At 36.3% G+C, this 24,646-nt stretch overlaps 1 protein-coding gene across 5 annotated transcripts in view; it reads left to right on the top strand.

Annotated features, from left to right (window-relative positions):
* LOC110177976 (uncharacterized) overlaps nt 1–24,646 on the top strand; it is a 157,667-nt gene that overhangs the window by 27,301 nt on the left and 105,720 nt on the right. The window contains exons 3-4 of one of the 5 annotated variants that reach the window (XR_015272138.1): nt 5,707–6,024; nt 6,093–6,193. The exons of the other annotated variants lie outside the window; for them this stretch is intronic. The gene's annotated coding sequence lies outside the window, so the exon portion shown is untranslated. Of the gene's footprint in view, nt 1–5,706; nt 6,025–6,092; nt 6,194–24,646 lie in introns of those variants that run through there. 5 annotated transcript variants of the gene reach the window in all.

A 24,646-nucleotide genomic window follows, 5' to 3' on the forward strand; every position in this document is an offset into this window, starting at 1 on the left:
GCTTTCCGAATTGAAATTAATGCTTTTGGCTTAGTTATGAGTTCTTGAAAATTTTATTTGTGGAAAAAATTGTCATATAAAAATATTAATAAATATCATAAATAAGTTAACTGTCTTGTTAATTTTAATTTAAACTATGCATTTCATATAAAAGTCAGTTAGTACTTTAAGACTTATTGGTCTTGAATTATTTTATTATGCCTTGTTTTAGGTGTCTAATCATATATTCTCTAATTACTTGTACATTAATAATATTTAAATACTCTTTATATTTTTCTTTCTATGTATTTTTAAATTTTTAAATTATGTATGCATATAAATGGAATTGATATTAATTTAGTATTTACCTATAAAATGGATAAACTCTAAATGCATTGCATTCCTATATTGAGCTCTTGGTAATGCCTTAATCGAGTTAATGTCAAAGAACAAAATGTTGCACCGCAAATTCAATTGACGTTGTGTGTGTATGTGTGTGTGTGTGAATGTATGTGTGCCAGGACACTAATCTACACATCAACTTGCTGTCACTGACAATTAAAGAAATTCCGAAATATTTCTGACAACCAGACAGTTATTGCGTTTTAACAGCTGGGCAAAAATGCATTTTGCAAAATGCCTCAGATAGAGTTTTATTTGCCGGCCGCCCAGCCATTAACAATCATATTCGAAAATAATGAAGAAATATGAATTGATGCTCCGCGAGATGGTCAGTCGAATTCGTATTTGTCCAATTTTATATGGTATTTATATATTCAAGCAGATGCAAATGCTAATTGGCATGTACATAGAGCTCGCGGCGGCTTCGTATAATGTATAATTTAGTTGGGAATCCGAATTTGATGGCCATTAACCTGATTGTGTTCATTGCTGGAATTGAGTGGGTTTGCTTGTCAAATTAAGTTTTATTGAGTTCAGTTCTCCTTCGTGTTCGTTCAACATTAAATTTGGGTCGACAAATATGATACAGAACAATTATTTCATAATTTCTATTATCGCCTTGCATACATATTATACATCAAGATAGAGCTAATGATTAATAGTGGCAGAGACTTTTGCATTGAAGATTTATTAATTATTGTGTTTCGGTTATCTTTAAGATTTATTTATATATATATATTCCTGATTTAATTTAATGCATTTGCTTAGCGGGCTTGTTCTGATTTATGTGAAAGATTAATTGATATAAGATTCCTTTGAAATTCTGATACAAGAATAAGCTTCTAACCGATTAGTTAAATTAACTTTTTGGTTTATTTATTGTTTTAAAATATTACTTTAGAGAGTGACCCAAAAAAAAAAGAAGGGACTGTAATTAGCTGTTCAGTTGGTCTAAGGTCAATGTGCAGTACTCTTATTATTTGTGCATCCTGCATCCTGCGGATATAGGTCACCGTCGGCTCATCCACGTAGCTCATCACATCGTTTCTCACTCTTCGCCTGACCCTCTGGCCATCTCCACTTGAGCCTTTTGCATAAAGAATGATGTGCGTGCCGCGGAGAAGGATATGATGTTGATGATGATGATGATGATGATGATGAAAATGAGAATGACTGGGAGCCAGAGACGCAACTATAGCCAGGTCAGGTCAGGTCTGGTTGGGCTCAAAGCTGCCAGGTTTTTGGCTTTGTTCTTTGCTCTGTATTCGACTTGGATGGTTTTCTAAGCACTTGAAGATATTTGTATATACAAAATAATGTTTACAAATTAAAACCGGAAAATAAAAGAAGCTTAAAAATATGATCTAAGCTTAGTTTCTAATTTTCTTAAATTGTTTTAAAGTTTCAATAACATCCTTAAGGATATACCAGCAGATTTCTTCAAGTGCTTAAAGTGCTGTGCCTTCTGCCAGTTTTATCTCTGAGCATAGGGACGTGCAGCATACTGTCAGCGTCACCCTAGTCCTCGTAGTCCTTGTAGTCCTCGTAGTCGTTCTGGTTGTCCTTCTAAAAAATTGTTGGCCTAGCGGCTGCGTGCAAGGCAAGTGGCGCCAGTTTGTATTGTCATCCTTTTTTGCAGCTTTCCTTCTTCGTTTCCTTTCCCAGCCAGTGTCTCTGTCTCTGGCTCCATTTCCAGTGTCCTGTGTGTCCTGTATCCTTTGTGTGTGTGTGAGTGTGCTAGGAAGCGCTTTTTCTTTTCTATTATTGTCTCACTTACAAGTGTACCCGATGTATTATGCATATCCTGTAACACTCCACTTTTGTTGTGCATTAGTCAAATGTGCGACAGTTGGAAAATGGTGAAGCCGGAGCTGCAGGATACCGAATAGGAGGCGAAGGGGAGGAGGTCAGGACACATCCATTTAGGAGTCGCACACACAATTGGCCAGGCACAAGAGGTTGCCAGGCTTGTTGTTCTTGGATTTGTTCTTGGGCAAAATTAAGAAATTAAAATGCTGAAAACGGCAACGAATTAATAAGCACCTTTAGCCTCAGACTTAGCCGCTTAATTGGTAAGCATTTGGCTGCAAAGCCATGAGCTCTTTATTTATATTAATATCAACCCGTAAGCCCCGTCTAGATTGGCTTTATCCGGCTCTCCTCCCCCCGAGAGAGAGGAGGGGGTCCAATTATCACAGTTCCCTTTAGCTGGTGCCAATGCCATAAAAGTGCCACTTAAACTGTTTTAGTTTTTCCCTTTCTTTGTTTTCCCTTTTGTCGGAATCCAGTTGCAGGTAGCAATGGCCCGATGGCTAATTGGGAAGGCGTTGGCCTGGCCCCAGACTAATGTCCTTACACACGGATCAGGTGATGAGGGGTGATGTGAATAAGGAGCAAGGAGGGTGGTAATTCGTATCGAAATCATTTGAAGATGTAGTGTATTTTTATTTAAACTCTCACCAGAACTTTTTCAATTGATAATGACCTAAAACAAAAACCCATTTCTGTCATAAGAAAGTACCCACAAACTGCGTCTTTAGTAATAATTTTATATAATTACTTGTCTCAAGTCTTAATGATAATGTATTTCGTGTTATTATTTTGATTGCGCAAGGATTTACTTGGGGGAAAATTCGAGGAAAATATTTCAAAGTCAATTGACTTGATTGCCAAGCAGGTTAAGTGATTTTCTGATACGCTTTTAATAGCTTATCGATTTCGTATGGTATTTTTCCCATTTGGATTTCTCAAATATTTAACTTAACTAAAATCAACCGTATTCAAATGTCGAAATGTCTGTTTCGTTCTGTTGCGTTGTTGTGACAACGACATGGAACAAAGTACAAGTTTTAATTACAAGTGCGAAGGTGGTGCTGGATGACGGTGCTGTTTCGCACTTCAAATTTCCAGCTTTCGACAAATGCTTTCATCCCTTAAGTCCTGCCCTCCCCCCGAATTGCGCACCTGTTTCCTGCAGCGCTTTTGAAGTGGAGTGCCAATTATGGGACGTGTTTAATTGCTCGATTAGCGAGCATTTTGTTTGGCCCAGTCATGCCACGCCCACGCACCTTCCTTCCTTTCTACACACCATTTCGGCTGTCTGTCATCGCTTTTCCAGTTGCACACACACACAAATGAAAAGCGCGTCATCGTGTCCGCCCTCGTCCTCGACTCCAACTCCGACTCTGCCTGTCTCCGGAGTCATCATCTTGCCCCCGGAATTCCCAGAGCTATAATCTTGAACTTGCTACCCTTCGGGGGAGTTCGAAATGAGATCGGGGCACTGGGATTGGGATTGGGACTGGGTCTGGGTCTGGGGGTTACTTTGAGCTGGCTCTCCATCCTGGTTTTTAACTAAATCTCGTTTTCAATTTCATTTCCACTCGAGCAACACTTAAAAACAGTCGCCGAATTAAATTATTCAAAATGTCAAACAATTATTCAAACGCCAAAAAAAAAAAAAACGGACGGACAGACGGACGAACGGAAAAGTTTCATCTGGGAGTCTGGAACTCTGGTCTGACTTTAGAAGTATATAAGCCAACTTATGATTTAAAAAGATATTAGACTTGTTCACAGTTTGCCGCTCCCTTTGTTGTTGCCTTTTGTCCTTTATGCTAAACAGACGCCGACGGAGACGGCGCCCAACAGACCAAGAGGGGGGACAAAAAAATATTAAGCCGGAAAAATCGGGGGAAAACCTGGGGTACAAAAAGTAGCACAAGCTTTGGCAAATTATGCTGGCAATGGCAAATAAATATGTGTATACTAATATATATATGTAAATGAAAAATTTGCCACAGTCCAGTATTTTTAAGGGGAAATTTTAAGGCAACAAGGACATTTTTCTCTCAGCAGTTTATTTATTAAAGAAATTAAAGAAGTATAATTATAATTTATGAAATAGGAAATAATAAAATCTATTTAAATTGTGTTTAATTTTATGACACAGACATATAAAAAGGTATTAAATATTAAACAGAGTTCTTTATAATCAAGAAAATATACTATGCTTAATTCACCTTTTCAAAAATACTTTTCCAATTTTCTATTCATCTTAATGGGGCTCCTCTGTTCCTTAATAGGAGGGGAAATACTAAGAAAAAATTTCATTATTTCTAAAGTTGAGAGAGGGCAAGGTTTATGGACGAATTCTAGGCATAAACTTTTATTAACTGTGTGCGTATTTTACAATTTTGGGTGAAAAAAAGTTTTCATTTCCATCCAGCCATTTGTGATGGCTTTTAAAGGGCCGCAGAGTATCGCAAAATGGGGCTTTCATGTTCCAGGTGAATCCTCTTTTTGCAATTTTAAAGAGGATGCTGTAAATATTCCATGGATCCTGTCTGTCTGGCGGCTTATTCCGCAGCTCACGCAATTATGCAACTTGTTTCTATCAATCAAAGGTCCTTGCCACAGAAGCCGCCACACCATTGCCACACCCGCACACACGCCTGCGATTACAGCTTTCCACTGAGCAAATTTAATGGCAATGCGGTTTTTATTTTAATTTACCCAACTAGACCTGATCAAAGGCGGCCAAAAGGCCCGTGAAACTAAAATATCATTTTATACGGTGCGGCGACCCCTTCCTCCTCCTCAAACTCTCATCGAAATCGCTGTTTTTGACTTTTCCGTTGTGCGGCTTGGTTTGGTAAATATTAGATTGTGTTTCGGTGTTATACTAGCTAAAGGCCTAATGAGTCAGAATTTGGCTTTGACGTGTGCAAAATTTAACGGACACAAGTTTATTTAGCCAACTGAGCGGATTTCTCCAGCAAATGGATAATTGGCAAGCCAAAAGATTCATGTTTACGAAAGTTAGAAACCTAATTATGATAAGAATTTTAAGGATACAAAACATGTAGAAATTACTTTATCTCTTTTCATATAACATATGAAATTATATTACACAAATAACATATTTTTAAATAACTATATATAATAAGTTGTATTTATTTGGAGGCAATTTAAGACCAATTAATTTAGTTTTTTTTTTTTTTAATTTGTATGTACATTTTTTTGTCAACTAATACCTTTGGCAGAGTGATTTGGCTTTAAATAGTATTATTATATTTAAAACGTTCAATGGTAATAGCTCAATTTTTTTAAATTACTTGCTTACAATTAAACAGATCAAGCAGAAAGATCTATCCGTTCTGTATTTTCGTAAACAAAATTCATTGTACTTTGAGACTCCACAAAATGCAGTTCAACTTAATAAGTGTCTCTTTCCTTGCAATAGTCTCCTTTAATATTAGTGTAAGTCAAAGAACTAAAATAAGAATTTGTATAATTATAATTCCAAATTAATATTTTTTACAGTTTGCCATGGTCTTTAGGTTTTCGAATTTAGCCTGTGAGAGCTACAATGAGAAATTGTTTGTGTTTCACAGTTGTCGCCTTAAGGCCATAAGTCGGGATAAAGTAACCATGAATATGAATGGAACGATTATGTATTCGGGAAAGAATATCAAATTTCATGTGGAGATTTTTAAACGCGAAAATGGTTTTAAGCCCTGGTTATTTAACGTCAAATTCGATGGCTGTCGCTTTATGCAAAAGCGTAATGTTCCCATTATTTAAATATTATTCAATAGTTTCAAGGAATATTCTAATTTGAATCACACGTGTCCTTTTGTGGTAAGTGCTTTATTTGAAATTAAGTATATTTTCAATATTTATAAATATAATTTTCCGTTTGTTAATAGGGTCCACTTATTATTCAGGGATTTTATTTGAAACCCGAACTATTAGTTCTTCCTATTCCCACCGGTGAATATATGATTTCTTTTCGGTGGTTCTATGATGACAAGCTCCAAAGTGATTTAAATGTATCTTTTGTCTACGTTGAGGATATTAAAATTGGTGAACCGTGAATAGCAAAATTTTTGACAAAAATATATTTGAGTATTAAATAAATATTTATCATCGTTTAACAAATCTGGTTTCTCATTAGTAATTCATCGGTTAAAGCGATACTTAAAAAAAATGTTTAGATCGATAAAGCAAATAATTATAAAATAAGTGCATTTTAAATATATTTAAATATATACCAATTATTATAAATATACCAATTTAAATTACTAAAAGTACAGATAAGTATTCCAAGCTTTATTTCATACTAAATACAATTCACACATTGGATTCGTTTATAGTTTATTGAACCATATCAAGACATTACCTTCGCCACACTTATCTACCTATGCCACACCGCAATTAATTATGTAACCACAAAGCCAGAGGGAGAGCCAGAGAGTCCTTTGCCCGCATATATATCCTATTTGTACGCAGCTCCTCCAATACGGGATCTAGTTTCTTTGAATCTCGCCGGAAAAGCAGTTGTGCCGTCTTAATTATGTTTTCTTCATCTGTCACTTCTCTCACGCCCAAGCAATCGAACACTCTCTCTCACTTCGTCTTTTGCCACAAAACCAATAGCGCAACAAATGAAAAGCGGGGGAAAAAATATAGGAAAAATATGGGAAAGTGTCATAAATCCATAACAAAAATGCTGCCCCATTAGTGGAGAGCAGCCAGAAGCTGAGCCGGAGCAAGTTTTGCAATGGCTTTCAATTACACTTGACGCTCATAAGTATGCCATGATTAATGTAAAAGGTACACTTGAAATCCGAAATGGGAAATGTGAAAAGCGAAAAGCGACCCCTCATTATGGCATAGCATCGCCTCTCAGTCGATTTATCATAGACATCTTCGGTTGGCTGAAAGTTTGGGGAAGTTGAAGAAAATGGGAAATGGTGTGTTCGTAGCTCTTAGCTCAATGGCAAACTTTGTCTTTCTCCGCAGGAGCAGGAATGATACATACATATATATACACACGCATAACATGGGTCATAATTACAAGGGTCCAAGCGCTAATAGATGGTCCACAAAATTTTCATTTGTTTTACAGTATTTTGATACCCTGGAAATAACATTTTTAAGGGTTATTAGAAGCGAAAAAGTTGGCTGCATAAAGTAAAGAAATAAGTTGGAAGAGTAAGTAATCTAATTACTTAAAATATATAAATATAAAATATAAGGATTGATGCCAATGTTTACTTACTTTAAAGTTAGTATATTATATGATTAATTTATACTATCAAAAACTATGCAATAAACTTTCCAAAGCATGTTTTTAAAAACATTTTTGTTCGACCTCCCTTGTTTTGTTTGTAATTAAAATAAACCAGGGTATGTGCTATTTCAAACCTTTTACACTTCTTTTCCCACATTTGGCTTCTGTCGCAGTGGAAATTAAGTCATTAGACTCGCACTGGATTTTCGCTTGATTGACACAACATTTCGCATGGCAACTAATTGATGTTAATTATTCGTTTTTAGTTTTGCTTCAGGACGATGTCTTGATGGATGGTTGGCTATTATGTAAGTGAATAAAGCGTTTTCCCTTCGCTGCAGCTGTAAGTACCAGCTTAAATCCTTTTTATAGGCTAGATTAGCCAGAGGAAAATGCTTTTCAAAAACAATTTTGGCTGCTTGGGCTAAAAATAGAAGAAACACAGAGTCTCAATCAAGAGAGAGGGTAAAGTTAAAGCGACACAAATCGAATTGCCGACGAGTTGAGTATTAAGCCGGTGCCAAAGGGGGGTTTGGGAAAGGTTTAAGGGAGGAGGCAATGTTAACCATCTTTCAGCATTCGACACTTGAGGAAAAGTTGTCCTTGTCGATGGTGGAGCGTAACGGTAGCAATTTCTGCATTTATTTTTATCCTTACGAATGCCGCGGAAATCCTTTCAACGATGTTGACGCATTTCTGCGTGGGTAGCTGATGGTGGTGCCAAGGATTCTTTATCCCCATTTCCACATCCCAGGAGCTGTCTCTCTGTTTCTCTCTCTCTCTTATCCTTTCATCACTGCCAATGTCCTCCTCATCGAAAATCCCCGTCTTCCCCACCATCACCATCCATCGGTCTGCGTGTCTGTGATAACAAATGCAATGGCGTAATCAGGAGCAGACTTGGCCCTGCAAAACAATCACTCACTGTTTGACTTGAGTTAATCGCCGTTGGCCTTCGAAAGCCACCTCATCGACTCTGGCTCCGACTCCTTCGACTACTTTGCCTTGGAGTGAACGTACAGTCGAAGAAATGTCCTGCTAAAACAAAGTTTAAGAGAGAAATGTTATCTACATTTCATATAAATAGTGTTTATAATAACTCTGAGGATTGTTGATTATTTAAGGAGATTTTTAACATATGGTTTGATATGTTTTTCGTATATCATTGTTGATTTCTTCAAGTGTTTAGTGAAAACATTTTCCCTTATAAGTGCAACCCCCGCACATACATATACACACTCTCACGTATCGAAGGAGCTCCGGGGGTAAACAGAATTGATTGCGTGTATTTTCATCTTGCGGGCATTGCCGCAATGCCATTTCATTTTCGGCTTGCCAGATGAATAGTTTTGCCCAGATCCTGTTCCCTATCATTTGGGTTTGAGCTAGAAGCATCTTGACTCTCTGACACAGCTCTCTGGATATATGATATGAAACATTTGAAGTATGCACTTCGTTCACAAACATTAAGCCAGGGCTGCAGGTTTCAAAACATTTAATTAAAGGAGCACGTAATTTTGTTAAATAATAAGAAATAAACCAAAAGATATTTATATAATATAATTTATAATATATTTAGGTTTTAGTAAGCTATAGGTCTTAATAGAAAATAAAACTGGCTTTCATAAAACACTTGCATGAATATTAAACTGCACTTATTTCCGCTTTTATATGCCTTTTTTATTGTCCTTCAATAAGTGTTGATTTAAACACTTTAAGCAATTGTATCCTTTCGCTCTCTGCCCTTAAGAAATCTCAGAAATAAAGCCTTGAATTGTGTCCTGTTGTTTCCATATCGTATTAATGTCAATTTGCGGCGATCATTGATTAAAAATTGTACAATCTGTAGCCCTGACACGCACTCCCTCCTGCCAGGATGTTTGCATTAAGTGACTGTGTGTGTGTGTGTGTGTGTCTGCGAGTGCGTATTTGTGTTTGGGTGTGTGCATGTCCTTTTGGCTTAACTTGCAATTTACTCAACTCGGTTCAGCTCAACTGAGATCCCGGCAATCCGCACTCCACTGTCATTTGTTGGCGCTTCCTTCGACCTGCTTGCTTGCAACTTATGCGTGACTCAAGTGCACACTCGAGGGGCTCACAGCTCGGCGGAGCTCAGTGCTAAAACTTTTCCCCACTTGAAATAGTTTTTCCGCACAACCCACTTTTCCTCATCTCTCTCCGAAGGCTTGGTACGACGGCTCGCCCAGGCTCGGCTGGTTGACTTTATGCAAATAAATGTTTTTACTCATTTTAATACACAATTTTTATGGCACTTTTGCTGGTAATGCGCCGCCCAAAAACCCCATCCACCTATTCTCCACCCTTCCCTCCTGTTTTATATCCGTGCTCATCTTTCATCTCGTTAGTGCGTTTGTATTTATACAGAAATTGGCTCAATTTGCTCTCGATTTATGCAGAAAGATACTTGGAAATGGCTCTGCACTGCGAACTGTGATTGTTTGCCCTGATGGCCACCCGAGAGCCAAACCATTTGATACTTAATTGACTTGCATTTTTGCCCAGCAGCTGATTGCCTTAATGATGGACCATTAGCGATGAGTGCGTGAGCGAAAGTTATGCAAACAACAACGGACAAGTATTGTTCAGGCAAAGGCCTGGCTGAAGGACTATTGGGAAAGTGGTTAAGAGGTCAGTCATTTTGTTGATTTAATAACAAAAATTGTGTTGATAAAACTGAAGAGGAATTAATAAAGGAAATATGAAACAGAGAGTTGAATAAAACTTGAACTATAAATTATTTTAAATATATTATACAAATAAGAATTTAAAAACGAATTAAAGAGGATGAAATGGAGAAAGGGATATACTTTTAGTAAGAAAAGATAATGGTAAATGGACTAAGTTGAGTGGAAGAAATAATATCTTAAATAATTGATGATACTCTTAAAGAGTTTTTAATATTTTTAATTATATATTTTAACATCTGGAAATGGTGAATTTGGATTCCCAATCCAAGAACCTTTCTCTCCACTATCGCCATGAAGGCCATCACCATTGACAGCCTGATGATGTCCGCTAAGTGCATAATCCCCCCCTTTTTGGACCCTCTAACCACTTGGAATATATAAATACATACATATATATTTATATGCGATATTAGTTCTCGACGCTTGGCCACAATGTTGCCATTTTATTGTGCAATTGCGACGCAAAGGGAGGTAGGAGACCGAACGACAATGTGGGTAACCTCTCTTGGACGGGAGGGGAAAGGGCAATGCAGGGCCAACGGGGTTAAGGACTAAGGTGTAAGGGGTACGAATGGGTCTATAGTATTGGGTAAACCTTTCTTTGCCGGCATAGTAAGCGATTTCCGGCGCAGGACGAAAAGGTGGCGCCTTACCAATTGAATTGCAAATGTTGGCGGACGACAATGAGAATGAGAAGGAGAAGGAGGAGCAGCAGTCCTGGATAAAGGATATGGCGGTGGTAACGGACAGAGGCGGAAGCGAGGCCATCAGAGGCAACCATTGAATGGCTTACTGAAGGCGACTCATGATTTCTGATTCGAGCACTTAACAAAAAATGGGATTACTTACGTTTTAATGTTTATAAAATTAAAAATAAATAAAATGATTGGTGAGAAAATCTATTGAAAATAGTACATTTTCTCGCTATATCATATCGAAAATTCTATAAAGTTGGATATAACGAAATTTGAATTATCGAAGTTTCCAATATATCATTAATATATGGGAAAACATCATGAAAATAATATTTCAAGTTATTTTTTGTGTCTTTTCCGATTATATTGTTCCGATATATTAAGTACAATGGTAATTTATAAGATATATAACGAAGATTTATTGACTTTCATGCCCAATTTTGAATAACATCATTGATAGAAAGATACTAAGATATAAACATACTTTGCCTTTACTAAAACTTATCTATATGCATACACTGTTTGATTTATTTAAAGGAGAAGTCGCTACTTTAACTTTTCTATTTATTGAACAGTCTGAAATACTCTTTAAATATGTTTCTTATAATAGAGAACATTAATTTAAAATTATATATTTCTTAATATTAATATTATTTATATTAGACTTAATTTTTTCTGTCAGTGCTAGTGTTCTCTGTGTGTTTGGCCTGCGGTTTGCCTAACGCGTTGTTTGCTCTGTGGTTCCTCCGCCCGCGCGAGTCCTTTCCCCCCGACTCTGATTCTGATTCCGATTCCAACTGCGATTGCCGCTGCCGTTACGGCTGCGTCTGAGGCACCTCCTGTTCGTCCTGTTCGTCCTGCTCCTGCTTCTGCTACTGCTGCTCCTCCGGATTGTTTGTTTGCTTTTGCGGCATATTTATTTGAAACGAGCCTGCACTTAGCGCGCCGCTTCAGGGGCATCGGCGAGGTTGGGCTAATGCAAAATTCAAACGAAAAGCGCTGCAAATGAGAAAAGAGAGGAGGAGGCTGCAGGGTACGGAGGGATGAGTTCACGCCAAAATGGTTTCCGGCACGAAAGCGGAAGTCAAAACATGGGACGGGACGACGGTGACGGAGGCGGGGCCATTGACTTGGCGCCCCGCTTATTTATGTTTTCTGCGGCACCGGCACCGGCACCCTTTCCTTTCCTTGCCTTTCTATTCCTCACCTTAAATCCCATGGCAGTCGAAGGGATTGCCTAATTTAATTAGTTGTCTTAACTGAGGGTTACAGAAAAAAAAGTAAAAGGGAAGAAACAACTGAAACAAGGGCCAAAGGAATGGCAATTTCAGGAGCTTTTGCCTCTGTGAATACCCTTGCCCCAGGCATTATGAATTATGTTTATGAATTAATATGTTATCTTTGGGGGCAATGACATTTTAAATGGCATTTAAGAATATACAAATTAATAATCTTTAATGGGAATATTCACAAAAACAGTATCCATATATCTGAACAAGTGCAAGAATGAAGAATAACAATAAGTTTGTGCTTTATATAATATTACTTGGTAAAATATCACAACAAAAAAGGTTTCATTTGTGTTTAAGTTTTAAATATTCAATATATATATAAAATATTTTGCTGCTCATTAGGCTTTCAAGAATCCTATTCCGTATAATATTTTTAAATTTTTCCATCTGCTTTTCAAACTTAAGCATTGGACTGCTTTGATTTCTATAAGTGTTTAATCCATTTTTTAATTTATTTACATGCTCTATGATTTGGTTATAGTTACTTACTGGTCACTAATCGTCCGATCGTTCCTATGGCAGCTATATATATATATCTATATATAGTTCACCGATTCGCCATGCTCCGATTTATATACTAGTAAAATTATATAGACGAATAACTCCATAATTTCATCCAAATAGCTTAAAAATGTTCCAAAACAAATCTCGAACATCTGGGCATATGATTCCCAACTGGTTCTAACATCCCCGGAACGAAGTGACTGCTACCGGCCACGTCTCGGAAATGTGTTGTTACAAAAGTTGCAAGTCATTGTTTATAAGTGTTCATAGATACTTACTGGTCATTGATACTTACTGGTCATAGCTACTTAATGTTGAATCTTGCTAATCAGAGTTACTTACTGATCATTGATACTTACTAATCAGAGTTAGTTAGCAAAGTTTAAAAAATTCATAACTAAGCCAAAAATGCATTAATTTTAATTCGGAAACCTTTTCTATGTTAGTTTTTATTAGCTTAATAAATTTGCATACTTAATTTAAAATGTAAAAAAATTTAAATTTTTATGAATTTTTTTTTTGACAATTTTAACGATAAAATATTGAAATAAAAGTTTGAAAAAAATTTTTTCCCCTGGTACAGCTAGATAGATTCGGCTGTTGATGCTGATTAAGAATATATATGATTTATATGGTCGGAAATGCATCCTTCACTGCATTTCATGCTTTTATAATACCTTTCAAGGGCGATGTTTTTCTCTATTGACGATTTTTCTATAACCTACATCTTAAAAAACTCAAACCTAAGCCAAAAATGCATTAATTTTGATTCGGAAAGCTCTTCTGTGCTAGTTTTTAATAGGTTAATTTTGAAAGTATTAAAATATTTGTCAATTTTCCAATATGTTAACACTGTTAAATCCTCATTAATTACTAAGATAACTATAGACTTATAAAAATAGAATATAATCAGAGCATTTGTTGAGGTTTACACTTTTATTAATGCCTTTAGAACTGTCAATAGATAATTATATTTAAAACAAATGATTGTTTGGCATGCTAATTATATTATTTAGTTTATCATTAATTAAAAAACTTTATAAATCTATTGTAAACATAACTGTAGCATTGAGAGTTTTCTCAATTACGAAAAGACTTCTTTACAATTTAATCCTAAAGATGTCCTATTTTATCTCGAATTTGAAATAGCTTATAAATCCATTTATTGTGTAGCAGTTGACAAACCTCAGCCTTAAATCCGAATATCTTCTTAGCCAGAGTATAAGCCAGAAAAATTAAGAAGGCGCCTTCTTACGCATGGCTTAGTCCAATGATTTACTCAGTTTTCCTGCTGCTGTTGCTGCAACTGGCTAAGGACGAGGATTCTGATTCTGATTCGGATACGGATGCGGATGCGGATGAGGATGCGGATGTGGAAGCAGGTGAGGAGGTGACCGAGCTGGAGCTGGTACCTAGCAATGGAACCTGGCAGCTGCTGGCAGCAGTTGGCAGCTGGCAGCTTGACGTCGACATTGCTTGTCATGTTTGTGACACACACTTCAGTCTGCCGTCTTCAGCCAGTTGAGGTGCCAAGCTCCTGGCCAGGCCATTCCATCGCAGTCAGTGCTGTTTCGTCGTGGTTTCACCACCGCCTCCCTCACTTCTTCTATATATATTTTTTTTTAGATTTTCCTATTTTTTTTTATTTAGCTTTCCCTTTTTGTTTCTATTTTTTTCGTTTCTTGGCGTGCCACATGCAAGTTGCAGGGCGGATCACTGGCCTGCCTAGCCTGCGTACCAGCCGTGTCCTTGTCAGAGAGGCTTTTGTCGCTGTCAACGTGGCGAATACCCTGCAGGATTTGCCAGGTAACGGGGTATATATCTAGGCTAAAGGATAGGAAAGCAGCTTGAGAGTGGGATATATGTTTGTACTTCTGACAAATGTTTGGAGAAAATAGTGGCTTTTGGTTTTGTGTGCGTGTAAAAGTTTAGTTTTAGTGAAATGCCTACATTTATTTCAATGTTTTTTAAGAGCAAAAAATGAATACCTTATATTGTTGAAAATAAATTTTATTACAATATATATTTTTGTTATATTTATTAAGATTAATTTCAGGTTGTATACCAAAAGGTATATAAGAGAGCATAATTATTGAATCTTTTATTTAAATATTGAATATATTTCTATACAACTTTTGAACATTTTTTAAAGCTAGTACCTACAATTTTTAAAGAAATTTTAAGGCTACATCAGAGGCAACCACTTAATATCCGTTGATTACTCTACTTAACCCCTTCAATTGCTCAATTGAAGGCCGGAACAATGCCAGGTAACAGGTAACAGGTCAGAGACAGCCGTTGACAGATTGACGGATAACAGTCAGCATCAGTTTGTTAAGCTTTATCCTCCTGTTCATTAACATCATCATCATCATCATCTTCATCTTTGTCATTTTCCCTATTATTTCCTTTTTTGGGAAAATCAAGCAAAAGTTCTTTGCCGCTGTTAAAGTTCAATTTAAAATCGGGGTATTTCGTAGTCAATCACTCTGCCTTCGCGTCAGTCTTACTTAGATGTTGTTTTTTATTTTATTCTTATTCATTTTATCACAAGCACTGCATAAAACGCTGAAGCTGTCAAAGATGGCGGGGTAGTTTGAGGTGGTAAGGTGAGGTTAAAATGCGAGTCGTTGCCACGACGATAAAAATCCTTTTGATTAGAGAAAGACAGAGCAAGAGAGACAGGGAGTGGGAGAGAGAGAGAGAGGGAGCACGGCTTGAGAAATTAAATTGTGCTCACCTGGCAGCTTCTCCTTTTCCCTTAAGCTGCACGCATTTTCTGCACTTGAAATAAAAGTATTTTAGGTAATTGAATTATAGGTAAAGATAATACACTTAATATCATTTTTTTAATTACTGAAAAATTCCCAAATTAACAGCTTAAAGAATGTGTAAGTAATGAAGGGAATTCAAGTGAAAAATAAGAATTGCCTTGGATTTAAGTCTAGAAATAAATAATAAAAAAGGTTTAGATGTTTGATCATTTGAGGTACAAAAATGTCCTTTAAAACTAATTTTAATTTTATATTTAAGACACTTTATAATCCAAGTGTGTTGCATTTCTGCTGCGTCTGGCTTTTGGCTTTAGCTTTGCTGCTGATAAATTTCCTTATTTCATGGTTCGTTTTTTAATGTATTTTGTTTTTTGTTTGCGATTTTTCTTCGTCCTCTTTTTTTTTGCCTTCCTCTGATTCTGTTAACCGCTCGCGGCATTTCCGCTGAGCCAGACGCAAGGATATGCCAGGAACACACTTACAGACACACACACACACACACAATCTCTGAGCAGCGAACAGTTGTGTATTCTTGTAATTACAGTTATGTCTCTGGGGTAATAGAGAGTACACGAAGGATGGGTTTTGCCTCTGATCAACATATATTTTTTATATTTTTTTTTGGAATTTTCACTTCTCGTTTAATTTATTTTCAACATTATTATGCTTTATATACTTTTATTTTCTTATTCCTTGGCTTTAATGCAATAATAATGCCAGATAAGGGAGCATACGAGCTGAGAAATCTGTTTAGTAAACGCTTTTCTCATATATTCTCTTACCCATTCTCCTGGTTACTGTCTGGACGTGATTGCAACAGATTCTCTTTGGGATTTGCTCAGGATTTTGGTGCCTCAGTGAGTGAGTGAGTGTAAGAGGGTAAGTAAGAGTGTGCGTGTGGAGGTCCTTATCGGGTTTAGCGATTGTCTCTGCTGTCGCCTGTCGTCCTTTTCGGCTGCTATCTTGTGTCTGTTATACGCTCTTTGATAATGACAAGCGGGGATTTTTATTCACGCCTTACAAACACTTTGTTTTTATTTATTTTTGGCTTGGTGATTACTCCTTGATTTGACTGAAATCGGGGTCTCAATGGGGAATACTTTGTAAATATAAATAGATATGCATTTGATTTGTGAAAGATAAAAGCAACCGGGGATGCACCTGAAGTCATTGGGGGGTTCCTAAAGTGTCAGACACCTTTTGAAGTTTATTTATATATATTTGGAGATACAATTTAAGGTATTAAAGGATTTTTATATATAACAAATTTGGATATTACTTTTAAGGGTTCTGAAATGCCTGAAAATCATTTCAGAGATCATTTAAAATTATGCAAATAAGGGAATTTTATTAAAAAGTTTTCTTTTATTTAATGACCTGGTTTCACAAACACACTTTTTCTAAAAGTTAACTAAATGGTATTTGCTTATGATCTAACTACTAATTACTAAGTAGAGAGTACAAACATTTTTAATTTATACAAACAAACATGCCCCTGAAAGAGCAGAACCAATTAATTATAGGCCTTTCCGCCCTAGTAGTTAATGTACAAGGCCAGGGAATTATTTCCTCACCACTGCGGACATACCCAGAGTTTTCAAGTTCATAATTTTCTACTCTTACTAATAGTATTTATATTTTTATGGGAAGTTTGTAGCTTTAAAACTAATAAGGTTTTTAAATGAGAAGTTAATATTAAAAATTATATCGAAAATATTTATAAGGTAAGGTTTAATTTTAGTCTTGGTCCATTTGTTTCGGAAATGTAAAGAATTTATCAATTTGGGTGCCCAAAGAATTCAGGTTTATTTGTTTTAACACTTTGCAACTTGTATAAGTGCTTAAAGTTAATATTTATTTATGTATTCATAAGATGAGCATATTTATTTATTTGTCTTTTCTTATAATATTAATATTTTGTATTACTTTCTATAATGAGCTTAAAATAAAACTAAGAGTATTTAGTTTTCGCTCTTTTAAATTGTTCACCTTCTTCCATTTTTTCAATCTTCCGCATCTCTATTATTTTTTTTTTTTGTTCAACTTTTGTGTCCTTTTTTGTTTTATTATTTTTTGTTGTTGTACTTTTTAGAGCTGAGTTTTCCGAGCAGCGAGTTGAGTGGCTTGGCCTGGGGCGCGATGTTGTCGTGGGGCTTGACATCGCGATGGTTGTTGCTACCGCCGCTCATCGTTAGCCACCTTAGTGTCCAATATGCCATGGCACCCTGGGCTCTTATACAAAATATATAAATATTATACATATATATTTATATATATTTATCCCTGCTCTTTTTATTATGACAGCGTAAAGAAGAGAAAAAAAGGGAGAAAATTTAATAATGCCATCAACAATAAATCTATTTGCTGTTATTGTTACTAGACAAGAGCAAAACATCTGCCGGGCACTGGCTGTGGCATTGGGGACAACACTCCACTCTCTTGGCCGGATCCGGGTCATTCCGTTTAACGGGTTTTGTGTTGTTTGGGCTTAAATAAATCTGCGGCTATTTTCATTTTTACCTACTTTTTTAATTGCATTTTGATGACGTCTTAATTTTTATTTCGGCTGCCGGACTTGGACCCGAAATCCAATTTACCCCAGCTTCTCGAATCGCTGCTGGTTTTTCTTTTTAAGGGGTGAGAGTAAAAGGAAAGGGTATGCGGAATTTATATAAAGAAATATGCATATTAGGATGACTACAGAAGGTTTAAAAGGATTGGATATAATGGGATATTTTATATATTAAGTAAATACATATTTTTGTAGGAGTACCAAAAAATTACGTATACGCATTGGTGTACATAGTATTTGATTGTAACTTAGAAGACAATCTATGATATTTCGTTTGCTTTTAACGTGCAGATCCAGATGAATTCTTCAAAAAACAGTTTGGTTAAATGAAGATCTGTAAATATATCTTAAAAGTATTAACAAAATAGCAAACCCTAAAGTATGCAATGCTTTTTTATCAGCCTCATAACCGGGTATCCTGCGGTCGATAGAATTTAGCTTAATGCTCTCCCACTTGTTCTCGCTGCGAGAGTTCCATTTTTATGCGCTTAATCTGCTGTTGCCATTTTTCAAGGTTTTCCCCGCTTTTGGTCGCTTTTCCCAGCAACCCCAACATCCAACTGGCAGTACATTAAAACTCTCTGTGGCCGTTACAATTTCATTCTTTCTTTTTTGATGATTTTTTTTTGTTTTGCTCGGTTTGTGCTATATTGTTTTTGTTTTGCGGCAATTTTTGGCATTTGCTGCGGGCAGTAAGCAACCAAACAACGACCAAAGTCACTCAGCAACATTGTTGCCATGTTGTTTTTGCTGCCGTTGTTGTTTTAATGTCGCGTGATAAGCGATTTATGGCGGAGCTCTCTTGAATTGGTACTTCAGTTTTTGGCATTGCGCTTGACTGACTGCCACCAACCGAAAGTGGAGAGCATAGCAGTACAGGGGAAAAGGGGGAAAAGCCAAAGGGAAAGCGGGGAAAAGACATCGGCAAAAAGTAGGGGTATGTCTTAATTCTATTTAATGGCATGCCATGGTTATAAACTGTAAATGGTTTAATTGTTAGGCAGCGAGCAACAGCAAAAGTATTGCCAATAAAATGGCGACTTTTACTTCCGTTTTCAAAAGTAGGAAAAAAGAAAACGCCAAAAATAAATAAATAAATATATCTAGAGATAGGGTTAAGGTTTCCTGACAAAGTCTGAGGAGGAGTTTTCCCCTGGCACCTTTAGTGGCGTCTTTTTTGGATAGTTAGTCAAGGTTCAGGGAGATGGCATGACAAGATATGGGGTCATATTATAGACATGCAATCCCTCAGGAAAGGAGGGTAAATTTCCAAAAAAATAAGTAGATAAACGGTGCAGTAAAATAAGTCCTTTGCTAAAAAATTGTTTAATTGAAATATGCCTCAATAAAAATAGTACAGCTAATGGATATTATATTAAAGTTGTACTGCTGACAATCCAACACTAAAGCATTAAATATTTGTTACAATATTTATTTATTAATAAGCATTAAAAATTAAATAATTAAGTTGCTATTTATCGATATTTTTTAGTGGCAAATTGTTCAACTATTCAAATCATTAAAAAACTCATAACTTAGCCAAAAAAATCATTAATTTCAATTCGGAAAACAGTCCTATGCTTATTTTTAATAGATTAAAAAATCAGCATACTCAACTTAAAACAGAAAAAAATAATTTTTTTTTTTGCCAATGTTTGTTTAAGAATTTTAACAAGAAAAATTGTGACAAAATTTCGAAAATTTGTTTTCTGCCAGAGATTGCTAGATCGATTCCGCTTATGATGCTGATCAAGAATATATATGATTTATGGGGTCGGAAATGATTCCTTCATCATGTTTCAGGCCACTGACTGAAAATATATTTCCCAGCAAGGGTCATTAACATTAATGATAATATATTAAAAATAGATGGCACCAGGTGGTAATAACAAATATGTTATAGTAATTAAGCATAAAGAAATCGATTTCTTAAAGGAAGAACTGTGTTCGAATAATAAATTAAATTCTATATAATGAATTATTAATCAAATGGTACACAATTGTAGGAATTAAAAAATCCAAGTCATAAAATATGTACTATTTAAGTTTTCAAAATGTAATTTTGTGAATAACTTTGCCCAACACTTCCGTATCTCAAACTTTACAACCTGAATATTAAAGGATATTGATAATTGACTTAAAGTTTCGTTAAACAAAAACACAGACAAGAATGCCCTGAACGGCATATGTTTTTCTTTCTTGTTTTCCCTGTGCTTTAAAGTGATACGTCCAGGCCCCCAAAAGCTCTTGGAATGTTTTCCTTTGGCTCACCTGTCCCCCCACTTCTTCTGGCACCATTTTCTTCCACCTTTTACCCTTTGCACTTAATTGAGTTACGAAAGTATCTTATCGTCGTAAATGCACTCCGAACTCCCCGAAAAAAAAATAAATGGAGAAAATGTAAGAAAAGTAAAGGAAAAACTTTAATGGGATATGCAAGGCTTGAGCGGCTTAAACAGCATGAAGGGGCGACATTTTCCAATGCAGAGTCCCCAAAAAAATAAACAGGAGAAAATGGAGGAAAACTCATTCGTACATATTTTACACAACACACTCATGCAGGCAATAAATAATGCGAATTCGCTGCTCCTGGAGCAGAAGCGAATCATAAAAATTGCTGTATTCGCTCTCCTTTTTTCTCAACTTTGTGTTTACCTCGGGTCAGACGTTTTATTTTCGGTATATAATTAATAGTTTTTTCTGCTTACCTGACATTTTACTTTGCTCCTGTGAGGAGCGACTTAAAGCCTTTGGTCCAATAATAGAGTTCACTTTAAGTTCCCTTCACGATGGCGACGATGAAAGCAAAAGTTTTACCCCATCGTCTCCCGTGAAAAACTTGTTGAGACGCTCTACTTTGGGAGGCATCGATGAAGGCTTATAACAAGTTGCTTTGGCCCCCTCTTTTGTATTTGTTTGTGTCTGAGTGCGGTGTAGATTACGCCTTAAAGTTGCCAATTAAAAGTTTTCCACAATCTCTGATGGATGAATGGATGGGGCAGAAGATGAAGAATTCCAAGGGGTGGTATCGCGCACTGATTCCCGGATTATGTTTAATATCTGACTGCGATGGCAAAAGCCTCAAATCGTTAATTAATCTCAAGGATACCCGAAATTCCATAGTTATGAGATAGTCATGTAAGGCTAATGAGTATTGTGTAAGCCTTCCTTCGTATGTCAATAGATTTCAAGGCAAAATCAGTATATATGACTTCTTAAGACTATGTATTAAAGATTTCCCTTGTAAATTGATAGCCAGTTTCAGTTCAGGAAAGGATATTGAAACCTGCTTCGAACTACCTATAGCCTGAATTCTTGATCACATTATGCATCTGATTACGATTGATAAATCTTTAATTAACACACAGTCACGCAGGAAAGTCAACCGAAATTGACACGAGCCGTTCGTCATTGACCCTGGTCAACGAAGGACCAAAAGGACCAAAGGGTTCGGCCTTGCTGCCACAAAGTCATCGAAAAAAGGGGCAAAAAAAATAAAGTGGGAGTCGCGTGTGTGGGCTGTTATTGAATTTTTAAGATTTATCGATTTTTATGTGCACCATGAAAGCGAGGCAACCGTGTGTGTTACCTGTGTGCGGGCCGAGCTTTGAACTCGACTCGACTCGACTGGAATCCACGTCTCGGCAGCTGGCGGCGGCAGCATATCGTACAATGTTATAGTCAATGTAAAACACAGGACATAAAAAAGAGAAACACATCGTAACCAACTCTGACTAGGGGGCATCATAAATTAAGGGCCTTAATAATGATGAATGGTATGGTGGAGGTTTGGTTTGAGAGGTTACATCGAAGTAATACAGCCTGCAATCAACTGCTTTAGGGGCTCGCCCCCCTTTCGAATGATTTGTAAGTTCGACAGAGGTCTCCGTTTATATACCCACCTGACTTATTGGAATAATAGTTATGACTTCATAAAACCCGCTTCAAACTGACACTTAAGTCGGTCAATGTACTAAACGTGTGACGTCTAAAGTCGCGCCTTGATTCATGTCGGCCTACGGAGCGTATACGCAATGTCCTCCTACCCATTGATTTTAAATGTAGTTTTGCGTTTCTTCTCTGCTTTTAATTAATGTTTACACAGTCTCGAATTCAATGACGTATGCGGTTATATGTGTGTATGAGGTCATTGATGGCAAAAACTAAAAACATGTGTTGTAATACATGTAAGTGAAGTGTAAGTGTTTTCCATGACAGTTGAGTGCAGAGAGAGATGGAGAGTTTATTATTAGAAAACCCTTCGTTTGTTCAAGATAAATAAAATTAAATGAATCAATCAATGCATTTAGCCTGTGGGCTCAAAAAAACAATTAAGTGATTTATTGACTTGGCTTCGTTTATATTAATTTTGATTTTAATAAATGTAGAATTGGAAATAAATAAAGTCAGTTGAATGATTTAAGTGATTTAATAGAGTTTGGTGTTTAATAAACATGATTTATATTCTTTAAATGATATAGTTAGATTTTAATTAATTGGTGTTGATAAGAATATATTTGTTTAAATTTATAAAACGGAAAAGGAAAGAAGAAATAGCAGAAATAAGTATACTCTTTATAAAGCTTTCTAAGTATAGTTAATTACTATTGTGTTTATTTTTGTTGATCTTAAAATCCATTAAGATTTATTTAAATATATTCCAATTGAACCAAAAAATGTATATAGAATAAGGTTTATTTATTTTTTTTTAATAGCAAAACCAAGATATAAGATATAATTAATAATAAATTTTAAATAATGGGTGCTTTCTATTAATCGCTTTTCCCTTAAATAAAACCAAAGTCAGCTACTTTTTGCGTTCAATGCCATTTCCTTCTCGTTGCATTCAATAATCGCACTTTGTCACATAATTACCATTCAATTTTCCACATTACGAGCCATCAGTTTCGATTAATAAGCCAGTCTCCGTTTCGGCTGCCAGTTGCACTTTTCATTTCAACATTTAACCATTTTCCACTCAGCGGGCATCGTCCTGTTCGGTTCGCGCTCGTTGTTCATTAACACGTATTTGTCAAACCGACGAAAATTTTTCGTGATATATGGAGATAATTATTGACGATATTGTCAGACAGGCATTGTACATAGTGTGCCAGAGGGGTGGGTGAAGGCAAATCCTGGAACAGGACTTGTGTGTGTGTGTTACCACTCACAACACGCACTCGCCTCCCTCTGATGAGGTGTGACAGATGGCGGTGGGCCGCCAAAAAAAAAGTCAAAGTTTCACTTTTTCCCATTGCACAATATGAATTATTAACCCCTTTATGTATGTGCCATGCCACGCCCTCGGAGTCCTCGTCGTCGTCCTTCATTGCCGTTCTTTTTGACAAATTGACTAAATATTTGAGCTGGCGTTGGGAAATGAATAACAATCGATAAGTCATAAATGTCTCCGAATCAGACACGCAAAAACCACCAGGCGCAGCGACAGGATATTACGGGTATCGTCGAGTGCCAGCAGGGAATGGGATGGGGATATTTCGTTGCCAAGGTGGTCTGATTATTATTTAATCACGCTGACAACATGGGCGTCGGAGGTGGCAATGAACTTAACTTAACTAGCCGGCTGCCTCGACACTCAATGAATCAATAAGAGACCAGAGGAACACGGAATCGATTTGATTGGCAGCAATTTGATTCGATTCGACGCGATTTCAGTTGAGTTGAGTTGAGTTGAGGGGGGAATGGAATCTCGATATCCTATGCTATCTCCTTTGCGGTGACACACGTGCCCAATTATCCTTCGAGGCGAAATCGAAGCGAAACGAATCGAAACAAAATGATTTTGCTACTGCTTTAATACCAATGCCACCTCCTCAAAGATTAAAGTCAAATTGCAAATTGTTTTTATAATTTTCCTCCCCGCCAACATCTTTTTCCAATTTGATTTGCATGGAAATGTAATTGTTGTTGTCGAAAATATATATATATATATATAAAGAGAGAGAGGTATCTATCCATCTCCCCTGTTCATTCAATTCAGGTAAGGCCACCATTGCCACCAACAACAACAATGCATTCACAATGTATTTTCTATTGAATTTTTAATGAGTTCGACGGCAACAAGAAGAAAAAAAAGGAAAGATGCTGGTACCTGAGGGGGTTTTATATAGAGATACTGAGATCTTGATATTCCCTCTACAACAGTATTGCGGCCTTGTTATTGCCGATTCTAGGTGAATTCACCCACCTCACCCCAACGAATTCTACGCAGAAAATAAAGTGGGCGAGAAAAGAGACGATGATGGACCCCGGAGTACATTTTCCTGGAAATTAAAAATGACAAGATGGAAGTAAACATATCTGCACATTAGGTAATTGAGTAAGATGGCTAAAAAGTATGTAGAAAATGCAAAAAAACATATAAGAGACGACGGGATTTTGTGCTTAAAGAAATGTGAAAAAACATTCATTTTGGGTTGAATTTAAAGAAGAAGATCTAGTTCTTAATGAATTAATGAATTTGTGGGAATTTAGAACAGAAAATGATTTCATATTTATAAGACTGCTTGATTGTTTTGATTTTAAATAATTTCATTAATATATAGAATACATTGTGGCTTAATAAATTCACTTTCTGCTATTCTCTGCATACCATTTGTCTTCTGAATTTTATTAAGACTT

This window comes from Drosophila serrata, unplaced genomic scaffold (genome assembly GCF_035046125.1).
Source record: "Drosophila serrata isolate PLE 108 unplaced genomic scaffold, ASM3504612v1 contig_275, whole genome shotgun sequence".
Taxonomy (NCBI): Eukaryota; Metazoa; Arthropoda; class Insecta; order Diptera; family Drosophilidae; genus Drosophila; species Drosophila serrata.